Here is a 6,012-nt window from a genome sequence, read left to right as displayed (position 1 = left end):
TTAACTAAATTTGTGGCCAAAAACTTCCAGCCACCAATGCCCTTTTGTAGACTGTGTAGACCAGCTTTAACACCACATCACCTGAACCAAAAGTTAGAAGCAATGAGAATTTGGGGATTAGTTTTTCCAGTGTAGACATGGGACCTTTCAACCCAAATGTCTCCACCTTACAAATTCTACGCATACAGTACCATTGAAGCACTACCATCTTTGGAGTGGAGGGTGACAGCCATTTAGTGAGGGTGGAGAAATTCATGCAAAGGTCAGCCACGCTTTCTTTAAATGGGTGTAAAATTCAGTTGATCCTGTTAACACCAATGAGACAATAAAAATGTAGGATGCTGTGTTTAGTTCCTGTTGTCAAATAGGACCGAGAAGTCTATTGTACAAACATCCTCTCTGCAACAAAAGGCTGGTAAAAGTTGAACCAGCGAGAGGAAGTGTAACTTCACACAGCATATAGTCTGCAGTAGGTCATGAATCATTTGCCCTTCACTTAAGAAATCTTGGCAAAACTAAAAGTTTAAGTAATGTAACTAAGAATATTTGGATTACACTTCAGAATCTGCAGTCGGAGCTTGATAGACCACAAATCTTTTGGACGACACTGTTTTGAAGATAACACCCAGTTTACACCAGAAAATGGGGGCACTGGGAGAAAATCAGTATCGTCTCTTATCTCTCATCAAAAAAGATAACTGAAGGATATTAAAGAGTTTGAAACAAAAATTCGAAGATTTTTTTAAATCACCAAACTCTTGTAAGATTTGAGAAAGCCGTACATATCGTTAGCACTATTCAACAAAATTTGACATAATTCTATCCAAGGAGATGTTAATGTGGCAGCCTGTATTGCTATATAAAGTGCTTCCTGTCAGTCTGAGCCAAATAATAGTTGGAAGTTAAACAAATAAATACTTTTACTGGTAATGGGTTTGTTCAGCAACAATAGACTTAATCCTTTGCTCAACCAGAACCTGATACTGTAGTTGGTAATGAGGCCAAATTCCCATTGATCTTGATGGGACTTTGACCTAAAAAAGGATAGCAGGTCTGGACCCTTAAGGGACCTAATTAATCAAAGCAAAATTACTATTAATGCATACAGCTTCATAGGAAAAAAACCTGAAAATTTGAAATTGAAAATTAAGGGAAAGATCCTCAGGTGGTGTAAATTATCATAGTTCCATTTACTTCAATGGAGCTATGACAATCGATGCCCACTATAGATCTACCCTTAAGACTCACTGTGAGATGCAAAATATACCTCAACCCCCACTACAAAACAAACATTCCTGTGGTTATATGCTGTATCCAGACTATACCAAAACTAGATACCTAAAATACTACACTGGACCATTGGCCTGGAAATAGACTAAAGGGATGAGAATCATAGAATATCAGGGTTGGAAGGGACCTCAGGAGGTCATCTAGTCCAACCCCCTGCTCAAAGCAGGACCAATCCCCAACTAAATCATCCCAGCCAGGGCTTTGTCAAGCCTGACCTTAAAAACTTCTAAGGAAGGAGATTCCACCACCTCCCTAGGTAACGCATTCCAGTGTTTCACCACCCTCCTAGTGAAAAAGTTTTTCCTAATATCCAACCTAAACCTCCCCCACTGCAACTTGAGACCATTACTCCTTGTTCTGTCATCAGCTACCACTGAGAACAGTCTAGATCCATCCTCTTTGAAACCCCCTTTCAGGTAGTTGAAAGCAGCTATCAAATCCCCCCTCATTCTTCTCTTCCGCAGACTAAACAATCCCAGTTCCCTCAGCCTCTACCTCATAAGTCATGTGTTCCAGTCCCCTAATCATTTTTGTTGCCCTCCGCTGGACTCTTTCCAATTTTTCCACATCCTTCTTGTAGTGTGGGGCCCAAAACTAGACACAGTACTCCAGATGAGGCCTCACCAATGTCGAATAGAGGGGAACGATCACGTCCCTCGATCTGCTGGCAATGCCCCTAAATATACATCCCAAAATGCCATTGGCCGTCTTGGCAACAAGGGCACACTGTTGACTCATATCCAGCTTCTCGTCCACTGTAACCCCTAGGTCCTTTTCTGTAGAACTGCTGCTGAGCCATTCGGTCCCTAGTCTGTAGCGGTGCATGAGATTCTTCCGTCCTAAGTGCAGGACTTGGCACTGGTCCTTGTTGAAACTCATCAGATTTCTTTTGGCCCAATCCTCTAATTTGTCTAGGGCCCTCTGTATCCTATCCCTACCCTCCAGCGTATCTACCTCTCCTCCCAGTTTAGTGTCATCTGCAAACTTGCTGAGGGTGCAATCCACACCATCCTCCAGATCATATATGAAGATATTGAACAAAACCGGCCCGAGGACCAACCCTTGGGGCACTCCACTTGATACCAGCTGCCAACTAGACATGGAGCCATTGATCACTACCTGCTGAGCCCAACGATCTAGCCAACTTTCTATCCACCTTATAGTCCATTCATCCAGCCCATACTTCTTTAACTTGCTGGCAAGAATACTGTGGGAGATCGTGTCAAAAGCTTTGCTAAAGTCAAGGAACAACATATCCACTGCGCTCCCCTCATCCACAGAGCCAGTTATCTTGTCATAGAAGGCAATTAGATTAGTCAGGCATGACTTGCCCTTGGTGAATCCATGCTGATTGTTCCTGATCACTTTCCTCTCCTCTAAGTGCTTCAGAATTGATTCCTTGAGGACCTACTCCATGATTTTTCCAGGGACTGAGGTGAGGCTGACTGGCCTGTAGTTCCCAGGATCCTCCTTCTTCCCTTCTTAAAGATGGGCACTACATTAGCCTTTTTCCAGTCGTCCGGGACTTCCCCCAGTCGCCATGAGTTTTCAAAGATAATGGCCAATGGCTCTGCAATCACATCCGCCAACTCCTTTAGCACTCTCGGATGCAGCGCATCCGGCCCCATGGACTTGTGCTCGTCCAGCTTTTCTAAATAGTCCCAAACCACTTCTTTCTCCACAGAGGGCTGGTCACCTCCTCCCCATGCTGTGCTGACCAGTGCAGTAGTCTGGGAGCTGACCTTGTACGTGAAGACAGAGGCAAAAAAAGCATTGAGTATATTAGCTTTTTCCACATCCTCTATCACTAGGTTGCCTCCCTCATTCAGTAAGGGGCCCACACTTTCCTTGACTTTCTTCTTGTTGCTAACATACCTGAAGAAACCCTTATGAGGCCCATATATAGTTAGATAGGAAAAAGAGAATGGAAAGGTGATTTGTTCCAGTGTATCAACAAACTTTCCTAATAGCAAATTTTGTTTATTTTGTATAAGATGTAAAATAGGTCTTATACAACACCAGAAAAAGCAGTTTCATACACCCTTGAGGCTATTCTTTTTTGTGTTTTGTCACTTATGGTTGGTTCATATGTTGTGGTCATGCCTTTTTTTTTTTTCACCTGTTGGAGCACTATTTATTAGTATTATCTCCAGTGCAGCAGCACCTTGGATCTAGACCAGGAACCCATAGTGCTCGGTCTGTACAGCAGACGGTCCCTTCTCCAAACACCTTACAATCTAAGATGAGGCAACAGATAGATTTATGGGGGAGGACAAGGAAACAATGAGGCTAGGCAGTGGGTTGCTAGGGTTAGATGGGGTTCAACCCTCTCAAGTCTGAACCATCCCGCTGCCTGCATGCAAAGCCCAGCTCCACAGGCAAAGACCCATCTCTGGCAATGCTGGGGCCAGCTCAGTGCTGAGTTGCTTGGCTGCCCAGCAGCACGATGAGCAGAGAGAGTCCCTGGAACCCAGTGGTGAGGCTAAACCACAAGGCCTCAGCATGGTGCTGCAGACAGAGTCCATGCCGAGTGTGGCCAATGCCCAGCAAGTGAGCTCCATCCCTGGTACAGCAATAGCAAGTCCATCCCTCCCCAGTGCCTGCAGCCGTAGCTGCAGCCAGCAAGGGAGGGAGGAGAGCAACCAAGACAGAGGGAGGAGATGGGGAATGGGCTGGGAAGGAGGGAGCCATATACAACCACCTGTGGCCACTGGCACTGCCACAAGCTCCCTGCGTTCCTAGCCCCTCCACAGCCCCTACTCCAACCCCCCCCCCAGCGCCATAGACTCCCCCAAATAACCTATCCCCACACCTCCACCCAACTCCCAACTAATGTTGCCAGCTCCCCAACCACCGCTTAAACCTATCCAACCCCCTGCTACTCTGTCCCCAAATAAACACACCCCAACTCCCCAAATGAACCAAACTGCACAATACCTCCTCCTGCCACAGGCCCCACCTTGCTGCCACACTAACCCCCATCTCCCGAAATAAACTCTCCCCCGGGTGAAGCTGAACACCCTGATAAAACCCACCCTCCACTCCCCAAAGCCCACCTCCCCACCCCCAAATCCTCCCCTGCCACTGCTCACCATCCCTCCAAGCCCAATCCCCCAGTAACCCACCTCTTACAACTTCCCCTATTCCCCCAATTCCCACACCATCTCCCTCTTCACCCCTGCCCTCTGCAGTGCTCCACCACTGCTTGGTCCCCCCAAGGTCCCTCTCCTGTTCTCAACACCCAAGTCCATCTGCCCTACAGATCAGCCCAAATGCCCCCAGCTCCTGCTGTGGGGCTGGTGACTTTTTCCCTTTTCTCTCCCCTCCTCTTCCTTGTCTTCTTGGGGTGATACGAAAGCTTTTACTTCCCTTTTATGGACACCCAGCCAGCCAATTAGCTGTAAAATCCCTCTTGGTAGCTGTTCTCTGCTTGCTTTACCTGTAAAGGGTTAAAAAGTCCCCCACAAAAAGAAAAGGAAGTAGGCACCTGACCAAAAGAGCCAATGGAAAGGCTAGAACTTTTTAAAATTGGGAAAGAAACTTTCCCTTTGTCTGTTGTTCTCCAGAGAAGGACACATGGAGCAGCAATGCAATGAGCAGGAATGCTGTGTAAGGTTTGAACCATGTATGAACATTTATCTTCCATACCTAAAAGGAATCATTGGGACAGGGAATGTTTAAATAGACATGATCAGGCTTGTAGATCTCCTCTGTGCTAACCCCCAGGTGCTGTTGTTTGCTGGACTCCAAGAAAGCTATTCTTGGTACTTAATTTTTGGAATTGCTCTTTTAAAATCTAGCAAAAGCCTAAGCTCCAGATGTATTTTCTTCCTTTGTGTTTTTAATTAAGTTTACCTTTTTTAAGAACAGAATTGGATTTTTGGTGTCCTAAGAGGTTTGTGCATATATTATTTAACTAGCTGGTGGCGACAGCTAATTTTCTTTGTTTTCTTTCTCAGCGCTTCCGCGAAGTGGGGGGTGAAAGGGCTTGAGGGTACCCCACAGGGAGGAATTCCCAAGTGCGCCTTCCTGAGTCCAAGGGGGGGTTTTGCATTTGAGTGGTGGCAACGTTTACCAACCCGAGGTCAGAGAAAAGCTGTAACCTTGGGAGTTAATACAAGCCTGGTGTGGCAAGTATTAATTTTTAAAATCCTTGCGGGCTCCCACCTTCTGCACTCGAAGTGCCGGAGTGGGGATTCAGCTCTGACACCCCCCAGCCCCCGCCCCCGATTCAGAGGAGCCCACTACAGCAGATATGCAAGTGGTGAGAGCCAATAGGCCAGAATGGGGAGCCAGGCCCATTCCCAGAGAACAGAAGCTGCCTCTGCGGGTGAGTGTGGGGCAGTCTCACTCCCCAGCTGTCCCCTCCCCTGAGCCTGCCCTCTGTACTGTGCTGCAGTAAAGACAGCAATCCTCTGGAAAGCAGGGCCTGATGGTTTTACTCAGCCCCCAGGGAGAATATTTTTACTTATGCTTAAGACAATGAGACAGTGTTTGTCACCATGAAAGGCAGGGGTCTCTGTACACCAATAACCTGTTAAGTTTTCATTTATTTTTTTTTATAAATTGTAGCTCATATTGAAGCTGAACACCTTATTTGATCAAAAAGTGGTCCATTTACACATTGTAGATGTGAACAAAAATGTAAAAACAGTTAAATGTAAGTTAAAAAGCTTTTACCTGTGCTTTTACCTGCAACATTGCATTAAAATCCATGTGTCC

This window comes from Chelonia mydas, chromosome 3, assembly GCF_015237465.2.
Source record: "Chelonia mydas isolate rCheMyd1 chromosome 3, rCheMyd1.pri.v2, whole genome shotgun sequence".
Taxonomy (NCBI): domain Eukaryota; kingdom Metazoa; phylum Chordata; order Testudines; family Cheloniidae; genus Chelonia; species Chelonia mydas.
The sequence above is the reverse complement of the archived record's forward strand: the minus strand, read 5'-3'. Positions refer to the sequence as shown.